The sequence below is a fragment of the Dryas octopetala genome, chromosome 3 (assembly GCF_963921425.1).
Source record: "Dryas octopetala chromosome 3, drDryOcto1.1, whole genome shotgun sequence".
NCBI classification, from domain to species: domain Eukaryota; kingdom Viridiplantae; phylum Streptophyta; class Magnoliopsida; order Rosales; family Rosaceae; genus Dryas; species Dryas octopetala.
The window spans coordinates 21,305,829-21,327,040 of NC_141368.1; the positions used below are offsets into that span (position 1 = coordinate 21,305,829).

Sequence of the window (21,212 nt, forward strand, 5' to 3'; positions counted from 1 at the left end):
TGTTTTTGATCTTCAGGGAGCCTCTCATGCTCTGAGTAGTCAATCAAAGATTGCCGCCAATCCTCTGTGTCAATTGGGAAAACTGAGACAACATTAATTTCCTCTGGCTGCGTTCTCAGCTCTGATGGCATGACCCATCGTTGGCAGAGGAGAAGATTTATAATTTCATCTTTAGATAATGCTAAGGTTGCAGCTAGATTAGTCAAGGCATCCACCATTTGATTTTATTTTCTCGGCACATGTACCAAAGCAACTTCATCGAATTCTTGAAGCAATCTTGTAGCTAATTGGAAGTATGGAATCAGGTGATTTTTATTAACCTCATAGTGAGTTAAAAGCTGATTGATCACTAACATGGAATCCCCATATACTTCCAGACTTGGGATTTTCATCTCGACTGTCATTTGTAGGCCAATCACCAAAGCCTGGTATTCAGCAACATTGTTGGAGTAGCGCTCATTGAGGCAAAATGAATATGGCAATATCTGTCTCTGTGGCGACACAAAGATGACTCATGCCCCAACCCCATCTGCCTGAGCGAATCCATCGAAGAACATCATACAAGCTTGTGGGATGTCTACATAGAAAACTTTTTCATCGGGTAGATCGTCGGAGATCTCCCAATCCGCTGGAATTGGATGATTTGCTAAGAAATCTGCTAAGACCTGATCCTTAATAGCTTTCGCTAGAATGTAGATGATCTCATATTGGTTAAGGAGTAAGGCCCATTTCGCCAAGCGTCCCTTTAAAACTGGTTTTGATATAACGTATCTAACTGGATCAGCTCGTGCAACTAAGTGCACAATATATGCCTGTATGTAGTGTTTGAGCTTTTGAATTGCAAACACGAGTGTGAGACACGTCTTCTCTATCGGAGTGTAGTTTAACTCGGGGCCAGTGAGCGTTTGGCTTAAATAGTAAAGTGCTCCCTCTTTACCCAACTCATTTTCCTGAGCCAGAAGTGCTCCTATCGACCTTTCTTGTGTGGCAATATACAATATGAGCGGCTTTCTTGGCACAGGTACACCCAAAACAGGTGGGCTTGATAAGTACCTCTTTATACTCTCAAAGGCATTTTGACAAGCTTCGTCCCACACGAACGAGACGTCCTTCTTCATGAGTCGATTGAATGGCTGGCAACGTCCTGCCAAATTTGAGATAAACCGCCTAATGAAAGCAAGTCGGCCCTGCAAACTTTTCAGTTCATGCAAGTTTTTTGGTATAGGCATATCCTGGATGGCTGATTTTTGACTGGTCCACCTCAATACCACGATGTTTAACAATGAACCTAAGGAATTTTCCGGATGTAACACCGAATGCACATTTTAAAGAATTCATCTTGGGCTGATATTTTTGCAACCTGTTAAACACCATGCGCAGGTCCTGCAAGTGATCTTCCTTTCTTTTGGTTTTGACCACAAAGTCATCCATATAACATTCAACATTTTTATGAAGCATGTCGTCAAAGATCTTCTGCATGGCCTGCTAATAGGTGGCACCGACATTCTTGAGTCCAAATGGCATCACCTTGTAGCAATAAATACCTTTCGGAGTATGGAATGCTGTGAGTTCTTCATGTTCTAGGGCCATTCTTATCTGATTGTACCCCAACGAACCCATCCATGAAGAACAAAGCTTCATGTCCCATAGTTGTATCCATCATAAGCTCAATTATTGGCAAAGGAAAATCATCTTTCGAACAAGCATCATTTAAATCCCGGAAGTCCACACAAACACGAATTTGTCCATTCTTTTTCTTAACCGGGACGATATTTGCAATCCACTTTGGATATTGGACCTCCCTTATGAAGTCAGCTGCTTTCAATTTATCGATTTTCGCCTCAATTTGAGTGAGAAGTTCCATGTGAAAACGACGTTGAGTCTGTTTGATTGGATGCGTTCTGGGCCGAACTGCAAGACGGTGAACCGCCACTTTTGGGTCAAGGCCTGGCATTTCTTTGTAATTCCAAGCAAAAACATCTTTGTATTCAAGGAGCAATTCATGATATTTTTTCTCTTCAGTATGATGAGTCCATAAATATACTCATTTATGTACTCTTTTTACTTAAGTTTTGTAGAAGAATTAGATTTAAAAAGGGCTTATTACTTCACTTTTCTGATTTTCAGCTTTTCTGCGCTCTTAGAAGGTATTTAAGGGAAAATCAACTTTTCAGAGTAATTTTAGCGCAAGACCAATTGGAGATGAAAGCTAACACCTTGAAGTTCAATCTGTGATTTTTCTAGAATTTTTTACCGAGCCAATTGGTACAGTATTACAAGTAAAGTTAGCCCACGTGCAGACATGACAGTTTCGTACATGTTACGTGAATATGAAGAAACAGAAGCCTTCCTGAATTTTTCAAGTTATGTGCTATATATGGTTGGAAAGATAAGACATTTATCTTTCTAAAATATATTTTTACTGATTTTTCTAGAAGGCCGAAGATCCCCAAATCGTGTGACAATTGGGCTGAGCTGTATTTCCCTATGGAGTTAGGAATTGTGATCTTTACTTTCCTATTTGGATTCCTTGTTTACCAAGACTTCTTGTAGGGCTCACCAAATAGCCCAAGGCCCGAAGCCCAGCCGAAGCCCGCCCAGCCCATTGGGCCCGAAGCCCGATTTGGCCCGACATTTGCCCGGCCCGAAAATTTTTTGGGTTGGGGTTGGGCTTGGGCTATCCCCTTGAAGCCCACGGCCCGCCCAAAGCCCGGCCCACTCAAAGCCCGCCCCGAAGCCCAAAGCCCGCCCAAAGCCCGGCCCGAAGCCCAAAGCCCGTTTAATATCTTCAATAAAAAAAAAATATAGGATTTTGGCTATGTTCTGAATCGAACTTAAGACCTCATAGAACAAATTTCAACTCTCAACCAACTGAGCTAACTAGTTTATTTGTCTAATTGGTGAATCATAACATATTTAATAGGTTTTTCGTTTGTTTATTCTAATAAATTATTAATATGTTTATTAAGTTATTATATAATTCTATAATGTTAGTAAATAGTAATAGTGTAAACTATACTATGTAATACCATAAATAATAAACTTTTAAAATTATATACAACATTACAAATTTACAACTATAATAAAACATAAATGTATATGTGCATATACAATTTTTATAATACAACTATAATTGAAGTTATTAAACCATGATTGTTCATTAATTTAACAATTTGAACCGTTCATTTTATATGTTGATAGTCAAATATCATCCTTACAAAAAATCGGTCAAATCAGAATTCATTTACTCGTTCGATTATCATTAAAAAAACCATGATCATTAATTAATTCGACCATCATTACGTCATTTTTACATCTCTGATTGAGCTAATTTTTTGCAAGGATTCTCTTTGAGTGGGGAACTAAAACTTGAACGGTTCGGATCGTTGAAAACACGATCGATATATGAGCTTCTACATATAAATACACTTGAAGAGTTGAAGATCATAATTCTAATAACTTTCTCGTTGAAACCTTATTGTTTTCATAATTGTGAAGACCACAACGTGATTTTAACAATCTGAACCGTTTATTTTCTATATTCATAGTCAAAGATCATCCTTACAAAAAAATTAGCAAAATCGGAATTCATCTACCCATTCGATTATCATTAGAAAAACAACGATCATTCATTAATTCGACCACCGTTACGTCATTTCTACATCTCCGATCGAGCTAATTTTTTGCATGAATTATTGAGTGAGAAATTAAAATTTGAACGGTTCAGATCGTTAAAAACACAATTGCATCATTTGTTTATAAAACATATGTAATAAAATATATAATAAAGCATATATTACACATGTAATAAAATTAAAAAATCCAAACCCCATCCAAACCCCATCCAAACGGACCAAACCCCATCCAAACCCCTAAGCCCAAACCCCAAAATACCCTAAACTAATAAAATATTAAACCCTAAAGATAAGTATATAAACTTAGCTTACTCACTGTCTCACACTTTCACTGTAACCCTAAGTCTCTAACCCATCGCATTCGCCGCCTCCGTCAACATCAGACTCTCAGACTTCTCAGTGACTCTCAAACCCTCTCGGCCTCTCCTAGGGCTCACTCTCTCAGACTCTCAGACCCTCTCCATCATCACCATCATCACCGATTCACCATCTCTAACCCTAACCCCATCGCATTCGCCGCCTCGTGACTCTCAGACCCTCTCGGCCTCTCCTAGGGCTTACTCTCTCAGACTCTCAGTGACTCTCAGACCCTCTCCATCATCACCATCATCACCGATTCACCATCTCTAACCCTAACCCCATCGCATTCGCTGCCTCCTTCAACATCAGACTCTCAGTGACTCTCAGACCCTCTCGGCCTCTCCTAGGGCTCACTCTCTCAAACTCTCAGTGACTGACTCTCAGACCCCCTTCATCATCACCATCATCCCCGATTCACCATCTCTAACCCTAACCCAGTAACCCCATCGCATTCGCCGCCTCCATCCCTCTCAAATCTCAATCCCTCTCACTCTCTCAGACTCTCAGTGACTCAGTCTCAGCCTCTCTCCATCATCACCATCATCACCGATTCACCATCTCGCCACCCCCAACTCCGATCGAACCCAGGCTACCCAGCAACCCAGCCTCTCTCCAGAAAGCAAGCCCAACCCACCAAACTTCGATCCGATCAATTAATGATCAGATCGAGATCTGAACTGCGATCGGATAGTTGATAGCACTATCGCTCAGACAGTCCGAGCACCACCGCAACGCCACCTTCGCACCAGCGACTCCGCCGCAAGCTCCCTGCCAGTTTGCCTCCCTTTGCGTGTAACTGTGTAAGTCATTTTCCGTTTGTGATTTCAGTTAATAAAAAAAAAAAAAAAAAACCAGTTCTGTTTTTTCCTTTTAAAATCGCCAAACCATATGCAAAAAATTCATCACTGTTATGTTTCACTAATTGTGTTTTTTTCTGTTGTGTGTGTAGCTGTGGTGAAGATTAATAGCTTGTGGTGAAGCTGTCCTGTGTAGGAGTTGGCCTCTTGTGTTGGTGCTGGTGCTATTGCTGTGTGAGTGGCAAATGGCAAATGCTGGTAGTGTAATTTGCTGAATTTCTGGTCGTGTTATTTGCTGAATTTCTGGTAGTGTTGTTTGCTGAATTTCTGGTAGTGTTATTTGCTGGTATTTTTTTGCTGGTAGTGTTATTTGCTGGTTATTTGTTGGTAGTTTTTTTAGGATGTCTACTCACCCAGAGTCTAGTGTAATTGGAATCCATGAATCCATTGGTTCCCCCCCATCCACACCCCAATCTAATTCTATTCCTAAATCCAGTAGAAGTGAAGTGTGGAACTGGTTTGAAAAAGTTGTTGAAATTGAAAATGGTAAATCTGTTACAAAAGCAAAATGTGCAATATGTGGAAAAAAATTAGATGGCAGTTCTTCAAATGGTACTACTCATTTAGCTCGTCATTATAAGAAACATCTTGAAAGCCAAAATGTTAATATTGGTAATCAAATGCTTTTACAATCAAATGCTGCTGGTAATTTGTCAAATTTTGTTTATAAAGAGGAAAATGCTCGAAAAGAAGTTGTTGATTTTATAGTTAGGGCAGAATTACCTTTTACTTTCGTGGAAAAACATGATTTTAAAGGAATGATTCAAAGAGGCTTTACTCCACAATATAAAGGAATTTCTGCCACAACTTGTAAAAGGGATGTTATGAAACTGTTTGTTGAAGGAAAATCTCAATTGCTGTCTTATTTTGAAAAATATGAAGGCAGAATTTGTTTGACTTCTGATGTTTGGTCTTCTAGACAAAAAATTGGTTTTATGTCATTAACTGCTCACTTCATTGATGCTGACTGGAATTTAAATAAAAGGATTATTTGTTTTAAAATGATTGAGTATCCACACAGTGGACAGTCACTTGCAACTCATATACATGAGGAACTCAACTCTTGGCGTATCCACAATAAAATTTTTTCAATTACACTAGATAATGCTTCAAATAATTATGTTGTTGCTGATTTGCTGCCTTTATATCTTATGATTGATGATGTGCCTAGACAAATGTTTCATGTGCGTTGTTGTGCTCATGTTATGAACCTGATTGTGCAAGATGGTTTGGCTATTTTAGGTCCTTCTATTGATAAAATTGTTGCAATTGTGCGTAGTTTGAATTCTTCAAATAAGAGACATGAAATTTGGAAAAAATGTTGTGTTGATGTTCGTTTGGATAAGAGAAACATAGACAATGATGTTCCTCATAGGTGGAATTCCACATATGCATTGTTAGAAGTAGCCATTCAATATAAAGCTGCCTTGCATAGATATGTTCAGACAATAAATCAATCAACTAGAAGTTCTACTTTACCGATTCCATTTGAACATGATTGGCTTGTTGCTCAGTTTGTTTGTGGTTTTTTAAAGACTTTTGATTCTTCAACAAAAATATTATGTGGTGTGTATTATCCTACTTCTAGTCGTGTGCTGACTTGTTTGATTGATATTCATTGTGCATTTCAATCATATTCTCATATTGATGCATTTGAAACTGCTATGGTTGCCATGAAAAGTAAATTTGATAAATATTGGGCAACTTTTCCTAAATTGTTTTGTTTTGCTACTGTTATGGATCCTAGGTTCAAAATTTGGGCAATTAGTGAGTGGTTAAATGTTATTGGTTGTGAGGAAGATGACATAAAGGTAAAGGTAGATGAAATTAAGTCTTCTTTGTTTAAATTGTATGACCATTACAAGTCTAATGTGCCTGCTGCATCATCACGAAACTCTACTGAAACCACAACTAATCCTCAAAGTATTGTTTCTGGTAGTACTAGTGCTTCCCCAATTTCTATTCCTAACTTTCAAAACAGTGCTATGAGAGCCTTGAAAATGGCAAAGGTGCAATCCTCTATTTGTTCTACTTCTGATTTGTAATACTATCTTGATGCACCAGTTTTAGATGATGTTGATGAAACTGCATTTTCTGTTTTGGGATGGTGGAAATCACATGATACACAATATCCTGTGCTTTCCATCATGGCTCGTGATTTGCTAACTGTTCCAGCTTCAACTGTTGCATCCGAAGCTGCTTTTAGTGCAGGTGGTAGAGTGGTATCGGAGAAGAGGGCTAGCTTGAGTCCGAACACTATAGAAGCTCTAATCTGCGTCAAAGATTGGCGCTTAGCTGAGGCAAGAATGCAAGAGGCTGCTCAAGAGGAGGATTGGGCAGAGGATCTAATGAATATCAAGCTATCAAGACCTGAATTTGTTGAAGAAGAGACCCTTTCCCCTGCTGAATCAGCCACCTGATTTTATTTTTTCAGTTTTGGTAACAAAACATTGGTTTGTAATTTGTAAACTCCATAAGGAGTTAAGCACCATAACTCATAACTGCATATTGTTACTTTTAGTATAATTAAATCAATACAATTTCAGTTTTGAGGGTTGTGTATGTGCCAACCTAGTTGGGATGTACATGTGAAATGCAAATGATAGGTTGTGTAGGTGCCAACCTAGTTGGGATGTACACCTTCTATAGTGATGCATTTCCCCCTCTATTTATAATTAAATTATATGTTGTTAACTTGTTAAATTGTGACTTTGGGAGCTGACATTTCAAAATTTTGGCAAGTTAAAACCAATGAATTAGTCATCTGCTAAGTTTTATAGTTATAATTGACATAAATTAGGCAATAAATTAAGCAATTTGAGAAGCCAAAAAAGCCTAATTTGGGCTGCCCGTTCGGGCCTAGTCCGGCCCGGCTCTAAAGCCCGTAAGTCTCAAGCCCGATGGGTGGGCTTCGGATTTGTGTATTCAGGCCCAAGCCCAGCCCGGCCCGGCCCGAAAGTCCTGTTGGGCTCTTGTAATTCAAGCCCGAGCCAGGCCCGAGCCCGAAAGATTAGGGCTGGGCCAGCCCGGCCCGGCCCATTGCCGACCCCTAACTTCTTGGACGACTTTTCAGTCAATTTTAGGGTTTAGGACTTTGATGTAAGTCATATAAAAGGCCAGTCAAGGCTCCATACAAAGGATTCAAGTCCTAAGGAGATCAACCGCGCAAGAGGAGAAAGCTGCCAGCGAGTTCTTTCTTTTCCTTTCTTCTTCTTTTAATTGTCAGTTCTTATGTATTTATTTTCGAGTTCATCCAAGAACATGAGTAACTAATTTCTTGTTAGTTAGGGCTTAATCTTGAAGCCCTAAACATGATTCCAATTCTATAAACAAGTTTGAATGGATTTTTCAGTTTCTACAAGCGTGATGATTTTGGTTTCTCTATATTATGTGAATTCTGATATTTTGTTTCTTTGAGTAGCTAACTTTGAAGCATGTATCGGAATTAAATTGTTGTAGAACATAGGTCAATTGCCATATTGAATGTGTTCTTGTTTGCAACGAATAATTGGATTAAGAACTAGTTATGAGAAATCGATTCTTGAATTCCTAATAACAAATGCCATGTTTTAGGGTTTTTTGTGACACTCATATTCTCTTTGATCTTAATGGATTCTTGATTGTTAATTTGAGTAAATGCCATACTGGATTTCAATTAAGAATACACGTATTGATGTAAATGCCATACACCTTACATACACTTAGAGAGAATCATACAACTTGAGTCAAATGCCATGATCTTGTTGTGAGTGTTGTCATCATATGCTTGCTAGAAATTGATTATCTATTGTTGTTTATGGATTGATTGATTGTTTGGAGGTGGATAGTGAGTCCTAGCTATTGTTCTTGATTGATTTTAAACCAATTTCTCTTAAACTCTAATTTAAATTCTGTTTTGTTTTGTTTTGTTTTATTTACAAAATCAAATCAAAACCTCTTTGGTGTTGGCGTGTGTGTGGAAGTCCATGTGATTTCAATCTTTATTTTGTTTTCGTGTTTAATTGTGTTCTAGTTTTCTTTGTGTGACATTGATAAACATTTCTTTAGATTACAATCTCTGTGGGAATGACCCTTGCTTGCTTACTATACTATCATTTGATTTGTGCACTTGCAAGGTTTTAATATTGTTGTTAAAAATTACCAACACAGTACTACTCAAAAGGGTGCTAACAAATATTGGTTTTGGCTCTTCACTAGTACCCAAATTAAGTTCTTTCAACTCATCTACAGTGGCTTGCCCCCGTCTTCAAGTTCTGGTGGAGCTTCATCAATCTCATTTTCAAAGGATTCTTTTTCATCTATCTCTTCAATTGTGATATGGAAAGCAGCTTCAACTACATCTTCCTCTTCATTGTCCGAATCACATCGCCCTTTAGACTGCCCCGTAAATATGAATGTGCGTTGTCTTACTTTAAGATGACCATTTGAAGTTACATCGAGTGTTAAGTGTTGTCGCATGCGCGAAGGAATAAGGCTTCGAAGCTTTCCGTCTTCATTTGGTTCATCTTGCATTTTTCTTTTCGTTCCCTGATGATTTTTCCTTCTTAACAAGTTATTCGAAACTTTGACTCTCTTGAGAACCCAATTTCGCATAGCTAAGGTTGGGGTCTCTTTTGGTTGATTAGCCCAGGCTAGCCTATGAAACACAAATGCAAAAGGAATTGCTGTATCACTATAATTTGATTCCCGAGTTTGTGAGGTTGACATGTCAATACGATCAAACGCCGAGGCCTTTGACTTTCCACCATCAATGTGGTCAAACACCGAGACTCGAGGGGTTCTATTAACCCGATCAAGTGCTGGAACACGAGGAGTAGGTTGTGGTTTTTCTTCCTCTTCCATAACCTCAACGCTAATATGCTGTACATTTGCTTTTTTTTCTTTTTCTCTGGCAGAAATTTTGATTGGTCTTTTTGCTGTAAAAGGGTCAACTGCGTATCCTTGCTTCCTTAGCTTCTTTTGGGTTTCATTAAGTCCATGCATTTCTTCACCTGTAACATCTGGACTAAGCTCCCCTAGTGTAAATGGTGATGTAAAGTCATATCCAGCCTTAGACAATAACTTATAGGCATTAGGATCGAAGCCTTCAGTTCTTTTACTTGGAAGGGTTCTATGCTCCGTCAAGTGTGTAAATGGTTTGATGAATCCTTTTAGTGGCATCTTTGGAGCGATTGGGCCACCCAACATAGGAAGAAGCACTGTTGATGTTTCCTTTAAGATCTTGAGGTTTATCTCATCTAGCTTTAGTAGTTGTTCCTTCTTACACTCCTCTATGAATGGAGATTGTCCCTCCTTTCGTCGAGACTTTGGAATGTATCGGAGAATTGGGTTTGAAGAAATACTAGATCCTTGTGAAGATGATTCACCTCCCTTGGATGGGACACCTTTGTTTTCTTCCTTTGTCAATCTGGCCATCGATTTCTTATCTTTCTGTGGCTTTTCCTTTCCAGTGGAAGAGATTTCTATTGGGATGACCTCATCCATCACATTGCTATCCATATAAAATTTTGCATCGGCAAAATGTGACTTAGTTTCAGTGAAAGACTTTGTATCGCCTACCACTTTTTTTACCGTGTCCCTGTAGAACTTGAAACATTGATGGAGAGTCGAAGGTACAATCCCGTTTTCATGGACCCAAGGTCGCCCCAAAAGTAGGTTATATGAAGTCCTTGCATCAATCACATGGAAGAGAGCACTTGACTTTAGCTCTCCAATTACAAGTTCTAACCTCACCATGCCGATGGCTTTTTGTCCTCCTTGATTAAAGCCTTGAATCATGAGGCGACTTTGAAACAGTTCCTCGGTTGAGATTCTCAGCTGTTTCATTGTTGACTTGGGCACAATATTCACAACAGAACCTCCATCGATAAGCATTTGCCTAACTTTCTATTCTCGTATATATCCAGACACCAAGAGGGGACGATTATGCGGTTTGGACCCCAACTAAAGGTCTTCATCTGTAAAGGTGATAGCTGCACAACACGTGGCGCATTCAGATGACCCAAGCTCAAGTTTTCCTACGCCTTTGAGTTCAGAGAAATAATGGCTCAGGTTGGTCAACACTTGAATCAATGCGCCTCTTACCTCCTCTGAAAGTCGTAGTATTTCTTGAACATCGAGGCCTTGTGGCAGGCCATCCATCTGTGCTAACATTTCTTGCTCTTCTGTAGTTTGGTTGACATCATTAATATCCCTTTCCTCATGTAAGGACTTCCCCTCACCAATCTCATAACAAGTTGTCATGTAAACTGACTCTATTGATGTATCTTCCCAAGAAACCTTTAGGGAAATATTCTTGAAGCATGATAGGGGCGAGTGGTTTCTGCTTCAAAGGCCTATAAATTTGTCCAGTGTTTGTTTTCTTTATCGACTTTCTCCCACCAGTGCTTCTTGAGCGTCGATAAGTGCCTATTTTCCGTTGCTCACTGCTTGGTTGTGCAACTTGTGGATCTAGCACATGCTTCTTACTTGGCCTCCTTCGTGTGACTAAAATCCACCCCTCATCTTCTTTAGCAGGCATATCACCCTGAGTGTTAACATTACACTGGGAACTTGTCTTACTGGATGTCTTTTCAATCCCAACTTGTGTATTCTTGGGACTTACCCTTAATGATCGCATCGATGACTTTGATGATGAAGTAGGTAATGGTATAGGATCGAATGTTCCAAACACTACTGTTGTATTATTAGATTCAACCACATCATCTATGTCTAACTGAATTCGTCCTTGCTTCGCAAGATTCAAAATTAACTCTTTTAGCACGAAGCACTTCTCCACTGGATGACTAACTATGCGATGATACTTACAGTACTTGGGGTCATTAACCCGATTCATTTCTTCAGGCCGCTTGCATTCAGGTAATTCAATTACTTTTTTTTCAAGTAAATCCTCCAACATGCCAGTAACATCTGAATTTGGAAATGGATACTTTTTATCCTCCAATTCTTTTAGAGTGCATTTGTGCCTCTCCTGGTCTTGAGTTGGCCCTACTCTCTTCACCTTCTTCCTTTTAACATTTGTTGAGATTTTGATAGGAGTTGTGTTGATTGTCATCGCCTCCTTGGTGGGCTTTTTCACGGGTTTATCTTTATCTGCTTTATGATTAAACATTTTCTCTTTCCGGTAGTCTCTCACAAGATCTTTCTTGCCACCATGACTGGCTATGCTTAGCTCTATATCATGAGCTCGAGTTGCCAGCTCCTCAAACGTCCTAGGCTTGATACCCTGCAAAATGTATAACAAATTCCAATGCATACCTTGTATGCACATTTCCACTGCCGATACTTTAGAAATTCTATCCTTGCAGTCAAGGCTCAATGAACGCCAACGATTGATGTAGTCAATAGCCGACTCATCCTTCCATTGCTTCGTGTTAGTAAGCTTCATCATGCTTACTGTACGCCGCGTCCTGTAAAAGCAATTCAAGAACTCACGCTCTATTTGCTCCCAACTCTCGATGGATTCAGACTCCAAGTCAATGTATCAGTCAAATGCATTCCCTTTGAGGGAACGGACAAACTGCTTCACCAGGTGGTCACCCTCGATCCCAGCATTATTGCAAGTTTCGACAAATTGAGCAACATGTTGCTTAGGGTTGCCCTTTCCGTCAAATTGTTAAAACTTGGGTGGTTGATACCCTGTCGGCATCCTTAAACTGTCTATCCTCTTGGAATAGGGTTTGGAATACATAAGTGTATCCCGAGAAGGGCCGCCATATTGGGCTCTGATAGTGTTTGCAATCATATCCTGAAGTTGTTGGACAGATAACGAACCGACTGAGTCTAATTCACCTTCGAACTTTCGCTTCGACCTAGAAGGGGACTCTGGATGCTGCTCAAATCTAAACTCCTCGATTGACTCTTTTTGTTTCCTTTGTCGACTCAACTCCTCCTCATTTTTGAATTCTAGCTTGCTCATGAGCGAGGCAATCTGTATGTCCTTGTCCTCGACGGTCTTTGTTAACTTGGCTATGGCTTGGGTCATCTGACCCAATTATTTTTCCAGCGTCATAGTTTTCATCGTTAGTACCTGCATAGCCATAGTATAAGAGGAATATGAAAGTTCTTCAGAGTGCATTTTTGGGATTTCTTTCTTTTGGCCTTCTATCGGGGATCCCGGATAGGACCCAGTGCTTGAATCAGCGTCCGAGACAAGTGATGGCGATGGGCCCCTTGACTCTTTTGAACCTGAAAAGTACCTCTTCTTGCTTCTAGAAACATGGCCTTTTGCACCCAGCGAGGCCAAGGTGATGATGGGTTGGTGTTTGGGTTGACATCTGGGCCCTCAACCTGTTCCGAGTGACGCAGCCAGTAGAGTCGCTACTGGCCGAGGAAACGGTAGCAACTTTCTTGTTCTTACTCACCAGTGCAACCTGGGTCTTCTTGGATGCCATTTCTTGGATCGGTTTGAAGAGCTTGGATGTAGGAGAAAGAGATGAGAGGCATAGAGGTCCCACTGGGCGTGCCAAATTTGTAATCACGATTCCTGCAAAAGTAAATAAACAATAACACGTGTACAAAATAAATGTATTGTATTAATTATTTAGGGTTACAATCTCTGTTTTTTGTTCTCTATAAGAAGAGATTCCTCTGATTCAATCTCCGAAGTTAGGTCTTGATTCAAGGGTGATGATTACTTGATCTTGAACAAGAATGGAATGGCGAGAAGGTCGGCACTTGAGTGGAGCTTTTTGACTTTCTCACGAATTTGGTGAAGTGTGTAGAGAATTTCTTTGTCTTTTGAGAGCTTGCTTTGGCCAAGAGATCCCCCTTCTCAATTGGAGCCAAGTATTTATAAGCACTTCTAGGCTCCTGATTTCAAATCCCTAATTCCCGAAATTAGGGTCTTGATTAGAGAGAATTTTAACTGAATTGATGCCAATTTGAAATTAATTGGCTTGATTGGGTATTTAATTCCCATCATTTGGGAATTTACCAATCAGTTTGATTTGATTGTTCTAATTGAATGTCCGATTTTAATCACTCACCAATCAGCTTAATTTGATTAGCTTAATTTAAATTAGAGTCAAATAATTTAAATTAATTGATCTAATTTAATGCTTGATTTAAATTGGAGCCAATTAACGGGCAATTTGTCATTTTTTTGTCATTAACTTGATTTAATTGGAAGTCCCCTTCTAATGTTGCCACGTTCCTCCTTTGGAACCGTCTGATTTGAATGAGTCATGTGCCACATGTCACAATTTTATAAGTCACATAACACATGTCATTTTGGCTTTGACCGGTCAAACTTTGACTTATTGACCACGAAACAGTTGTTTAGTGATTTTTTATAGGGTCCATTAATTATAAGGTACTAACAAAGCAAAACATTAACCAAAAATACCCAATCCATTTCTATTAACATGCTGACACTTTCCACCAGCCCCAAAACATAACATGCGGACACCTTCTTTTCTTGGCCAAATCAATTTCTTTCTTCAACTTTACCAAATCGACAATTGTTCATCTTCACTCTTAAGCATCCTTCTGCAACTGCTACAGCAATAACGAAAAAAAGATGTTCAAACTCTACAGTTCCATCTATAGTAACTGCAACTGCAAGTCTGCAACTTCAATAAACTGTAGTTTCTGAAACTGCAAGTCTGCAACTCCAATAAACTGCAGTTTCACAGTTTCACTTGCAATTAGTAACTGCAACTGCAAACTTGCAATTCCAATAAACTACAGTTTCAGAAACTGCAGTTAGTAACTGCAACTGCAAGTTTGCAATAAACTGCAGTTTCACTTGCAATTAGTAACTGCAACTGCATGCTTGCAACTCCAATAAACTGCAATTTCAGTTCACTTACAACGTTCCAGAAATTGCAGTTTCAGAAACTGAGCTTAAAAAAAAACCTACAGTTGCAATTAGTAACTGCAACTGCAAGCTTGCAATTTCAATAAACTATAGTTTCAGAAACTGTAGTTAGTAACTGCAACTGCAAGTCTGCAATAAACTGCAGTTTTACTTGCAATTAGTAACTGCAACTGCAAGCTTGCAACTCCAATAAACTGTAATTTCAGTTCACTTACAACGTTCCAGAAATTGCAGTTTCAGAAACTGAGCTTAAAAAAAAAAAATCAAGAACCTTCTACTTAAGAAATCAAAGTAGGAGTCTACCACGAGCTGTGATCATGCCCATTTGAGGAGAAGCCAGAGTGGTCAGAGGAGATCCAAAAGGCTTCGATCGAGCTCGGAGCAGATCCATTGCTTCTTGGTCGATGTTGAGATTTTCAAGGCCGTTGACAGCAGCGCTGCTCGTGGTGGTGGTGTTCGTCCCAGAGGTGCTTGCTCTGCTAAGAAGAAGAATAAGAAGAACAAGAAGATGATAAAGAGGAAAGAGAAGAGAGATATAGCGGGGTGACAGAGAGAAGAAAGATAAAGACAAAAAAGAAATAAAATGGCAATTGATCAGATTTCAAGATAAGCCAGGTAACTGCAACTTACCTTGTTGTTAAATAAAATTAATTAGTGTACTGGAGAGTAAAAACAATAAGTAAAAGGTAGCCTAGGATAATTAATTCTTTTTTATATCACCAAAATATATGTGTCTACACCATCAAAACCCTAGGGAACCCTAAGTTTGATGTTGTGAAGTCAATTTCTAATTTTGATTATGTTTCAAACTAGGATTTGCAACCTGCTTGGAAGTACAACAAAGTCAAGAACCTCATTCCAGGTAGGGAGAGCTAGTCCACTTAAACTTTATGCTTTCCTTATACTTATAAGTATATGTATATGTGCTTGTCCTTGTTTATTTTCTGGTGCATGCCATGTGTTCTAATGACAAAAAATGTAATGTGATGATTTGTTCACATTATTGATTGTTTTACACTAAGATAACCAAGTTACTAAAACAGGAAACTTAACACTGCCGAGTTCATTGGATTGTTGTTAGGGTGGTAATTGGTTTAGCAAAAATCAGTTTTGTGAAAAAGAAATCCAACATGTATAGATATGTTGATGACTTCAACTTGCTCTAGAAAGGAAGCAAAATATGAACTAGTGTTGCTCACAATTAGAATACAATTAGGTTGAATTAAGTGTAACTTGCAGCCCTCTATATGCATGAACCTGAGACTAGCAACTAATAAAGTTACATGCCTCTAGATGAATAATTGGTATCTTGCATAATTGAAGTTAGTATTAGAAACAAATTAAGTTGGAACCTAGTCTTTACTGCATTTGGCTTTAGTGTTGCATGACCATAGGATTGAAAATTAGTTAGGCCAAAAGCTAAGAAACTGAAACTGAAAAGGGCAGTAGATAATCATCCTACTTTGTCATGGAATGAAAATATTTCAAGTTTGCCATTTTTGCATTACTGATTTGATTTACTGGTTTCAATTCCCAAATTATAAAGCATGTTTGCATGATTTATTTAATAAACTAATCCTTCATTTATGAAACTGTCATCACTTGATTTTATATGCATAATTGATATATGGTTCAGTAAGGGCAAAATTACATTTATGGAAACTGTCATTGCATTACATTAGCATTCATGTATATTGAATCAAGAATGTATACTCTAAATGTTTTGAGTGTTTGGACTTCTTAAGTAGAGATGAAAGAGTAAAACAAAAAATTTATCCTTGGTTTCAATCCCCTAAAGTATGCATACAAGTGTCTTTAGAAGGTTATGTGGTTTAAGAATATGTTAAAGGGGAAGAAATAGACTTATCTGCATCCACTAAAAGACATCTCACTATCTATACGTATTGAAGACTATGATATGGGGATAGAGGTAATGCAAATTATAAATTAGAGAATAAGTCCATTGTTTTATCTTAAAGCTTTGACAAGTGAGCTTAAAATAGAGAAAAGGTACGCATTGCATTGTACTTTACTTTTAAACATGCATTTGCATTCCATGAAATGATTTATGGTTATTTGAAATATTTGTTAAAATATGCAAACTGCTATTATTATAACTCGAGACCTAGAAATTCTCTTTGTTTAGTTTATATATGTAACATGCTCAATGAACCCCAGACTTAGTTTAAGTGTACTCTTGTTGTGGTACTGCATGTTTCCTATTAGATTAAACTTGTTAGAATTGCTTGAATGCCTTATAATTAAGATGCTTGTGATTTTGGCCAGTTTAGCAAAAATTGTTTGTTAAAGCCTTACTTTTGTATCTAAACTACTTTGAAATGTTTGGAAATGATTTGGACTAGTTAAGTGTGTGATCAGTGATATCGGTGATGTTCACCCCTACATAGTTTAAATAGTGCAAGAACAACTTAGGACATAAAATGGTTAGCATGATAGATCTCACGGATTCTGAGGAAGGAAGAAGCAGCGGGAGAGATAGGTCTCTAAGTATGGAAGTTCCAACACCACCAACATCTCACTACTCGAGTGAGGAAGACCCTAGCATGGATGAGTGTGTAACAACCTCTTTTTCTAATTTTGCCTTTATTTTATACTTTGATTGAGGAATCTGTTGTCTTGATGCTTCAAGGATTAGAATGGCTCATTACTCACTTCATTAGATGAATTTATAGCTAGTTTTCCATTTTAAGAAAGGTTTAATGAATTCCATTTTGTTATGTTGCTTCACTCATTGAATTTTAAAGTAAGGGTCTATATTTCCATTTCATGAATTTATTTTCAAACTCCCAAGCTCACCATGAAAACAAGCTTTTGTTGGTTGTATTTGTTTATTTAAAAGCAAAAAAATTTACTCTAATATTTTCTGTAAGCTCTGGTGTTAAGTAGTCTAACATTGATCATTGACTTTGGGATAGTTTTAATCTCAAGGTTAGTGACCAATGTGGCGCTTCCACATGCCTAAAGTGATAGACCCCACTTTAGAGTGTGATACGTACCAAGTGACCAAGTGACTAAGGTTAGACTTTGGTAGCGTAGAACTCATTTTTCTAAGAATAAATAATTGTGATTCGTTGAATTTGGAATTCAGATGAAGAAGTTACGAATTTTTTAAGTTGGATAATTATTTTAGGCTATTATTTGATTTTCTAAAATTTTACTTTGAGAAGTTGGATTTTTCACAAAAATTCTAGAGATCAAAATAAAGTTTTGAAGCCATAGATAATTAGTACTCACTCTCACGTGTTCGTAGGAATTTTTGGGAGATTTTTTTGAGCTCAGATGTCTTTTTGGTGATTTATTTAAGTTGGGAGAATTTCAGAAAAAAGAATAAATTAAAAAGAAATCTGAACTCTGACGTGGCACGATCTGGAATGTTGATTACGCCGGATTGAACGGCCCAGATGCGTCAACGCCTAAACGTGGATCAAGTACGACGCGGCATACAAAGTTACCGTGTAGATACGATTCAGACCACATGTGCGCGAACGATGATCTCAGCCGCACGCTTCAAACGACATGTCGTTTAGGCCTGGAACTCAACCCATTTGAAGCCGCCCGTTTCCAAGCCGGACTACCTGTTTACACTCACACCTCGACTCGTCGGTTTCACTTGACCCGGTTCAGTTTTTCCCTCTTGTTAGTACATTTTTGTGCAATTGTCTCACATTGGAAACTTAGTCCAACTTCCTAACCTCTTGTGCCTATAAATAAAGCCCTTTGCCCCTCATTTCCCTTCACAATTCAGCTTTAGCAAAGCTTTGGCCTTAAAATAAACTACTTGTTGGGAGTTTCTTAGTTTAAATATTTGATTGAGTTGTTCTATTGGGTGCCCATAAGAATTTTGCACCCAGGAACAAAACAATCAAATAATTTCAACAATTTGTGGGGAAACTCTACCGAATTTTTGCTCGCCTAGGTAATGTCTTTGAGTAAAACTCTTGAGATTGGTTAAGTTTTTTTAATTTGAGGTTAATTACTTATTAGCTTTAATTTTGTGTTTTAGTAATTATATTTATGGAGATTAAGCTAAGAAGGTCTACAACCAGGTATTTAATCTCTACTTTCTCTTTAAGATTATTATGCATGATTAATTAGTTAAGTTAGATTTATTAAATTAATTAATCATGTCTAAAAGTTGGATTTAGTTCCATAATTAGTTAATTAAGTTGAATTTATTAAATTAATTAATTATGTAAATCAAATTGGATTATAGAATTGCTATAACTAAAAGAAAATAGATTTATTAAGAAGCATGCAAATAAAGTTTAAGTTGAATTAATTTATTTTGCTTACATGATAGGTTGGACTTAGTTACTCGTTAATTAATCGATCTAATAATGGATTGAGGTCACCCATTAAAGTAACTGAACGACGTGATGTCGAGATTAGTGCGTGAGCATATAGGTGCTGGACACTGGGCCAAAGCTCCCCCAGTCTCTCATACCTTGACATGGTCATATTGTAGGATTTTAATTGGGTAACCTCCAGACTTATAAATAAAATTAGACTTTAAATAGAAACCTTAAGTCCCAAAAATACAGAGATTTAGTCTTAGTAGATTAGTTTCTGAAAGTTTCTGAGAAGACATGACCAAAAGGAAAGGTCATGCCGAAACTCTGCCGAAATTACTGTTTGACTAAAGTCGCTATTATGTCAGATTTGGATTTCCAGTTTCTCAGAGAAGGATTTGAGAACAGTGGTGCTGTGGAAGTGCACAAAGGTTAAGCTTGGACACCAGGTAGGGAGATTCTCACACCCTGACTGTTGGGATTATTTTGTGCAAGTATGTATGATAATAAATATTGTTGCCTAAGAACTCTGCATCGTTTTTGTATGCAATGTTGCGTGGTTTTGTTATTGTTAATGATGACCTGAGAGTAAAGGGTCACAAAAAACGATGACATTGAGTTTCGATCCCCTAAACCTCAGGAATAGGTAGCTACGGACGATCTAATCGATTTATCCTTTCTGAGGAGGCTAGCTTAAGGGGTAGTACCATGGTAAAGGATACTCTCACTACATTACCGAGTGTGGATGCGGTAAATGTAGTTGGCTATTTATGATCGATCATAAGGTAATGATATTTTGGGTGCCCATAAACGTTTTAAGAAGTTGCATGGTCATTATCAAAAATTTCGTGGATTTCAACGATTAAACTTTGATATTGGTTTGTTGATGAAACTTTTCGAACTATTTTATTACTGGCTATATCTATTAAGTATTTACTTACTGTTTTCAAACTCAACTAGGGTCCCCCGAGAGAAAACTATGATGATAGTGATACTTACCCCATATGCTGCTTTTGCAGATTACCCTTCAGTTGACGATTTTGACTAATCAGTTGGACCAGGCACTTGTATATCTTGTTTGGCATCCTCAGGTCTTCTTTATTATGTTTAGGTCGTTGTTTTGCTGGGTCTTCTACTTGCTTATTTATCTATCTTTTTCATTTCAGTTTGCAAATATTTAGAACATCATCTTCTTCACTATGTTTAGCTCGTTGTTTTGCTGGGTTTTCTACCTGCTTATTTATCTATCTTTTTTATTCCAGTTTGTAAATATTCAGAACATCATTTTAGTAGTTAGTTGGTACATTTTTTGGGATTTGCTTCTCAAACATGATTGTTCAGGTTGTTATGTTGCGCTAGGGTTATTTTTATAAAACTTCATACCCTACTGGACTGACTTATTTTAAATATATTTTGAAGTATGTTTTCCACTGTACACTTTATTCTCTGATCCAACCCACATTCCATAAAAAAAAAAAAAAGGCTTAACTTGTGCTAAGGAACTTGGAATAGTGATGCTGAGGCATGGTATCATTCTTCCGGGGTTCTTAGGGCGGGTGCCTTTGTGAGAACCTCGATTGGGGCCTAACATTTGTTATGTCGGTCATGTTTAGTGAATCGCTTAATGGCACCCATGATCTTCTCCTAGTGTCTCTACACCGATAATCTGAGACCGATTATCCAAAATGTTAAGCAAAGATTGATCATGATGGTCTTACCGGATTTGACATTGTCCATATATCAATCCTACGACCAAGAACAATTTAAACTTTAATAAGTACTCAGGGAGATAAGTCTCACCATTTTAACTTATTTAGGATATTATTCTCTCATCTTGAAAACCATGGACCTCTTTTATGCATACACATATATATATATATATATATATAATGTATATATGAAGAATGACACATAAAAGACAAATTTGCTCGTGATGTTAGAAATATACACAATATGTTCATTAGAACGATTTTCATTTGGGCATATTTCAACACAAATGAGGGATGTGTGCATATATTTTATTTATTGCTCTAGAAAATTCATGGTTAGCGTTCCATTTAGTGGACAAGTACCGAATACGGTAACAAATTTTGGTGTGTGTCAGCCGAATAGGCGATTCAGCAAACAATCACCGAACAACATACTCTCATTCGGTTGGCATCCACCGAACAACTCACAAGTATTCAGAACTCTCCCACCGAATACATATATGAAGCAAATATTTTTGGAT

The 21,212-nt window shown here is 37.9% G+C and overlaps 1 pseudogene; it reads right to left on the bottom strand.

The window, feature by feature from the left end:
• Positions 1 to 1,203: 1,203 nt before the first annotated feature.
• Positions 1,204 to 12,872, bottom strand: LOC147291761 (uncharacterized; annotated as a pseudogene).
• Positions 12,873 to 21,212: the final 8,340 nt, after the last annotated feature.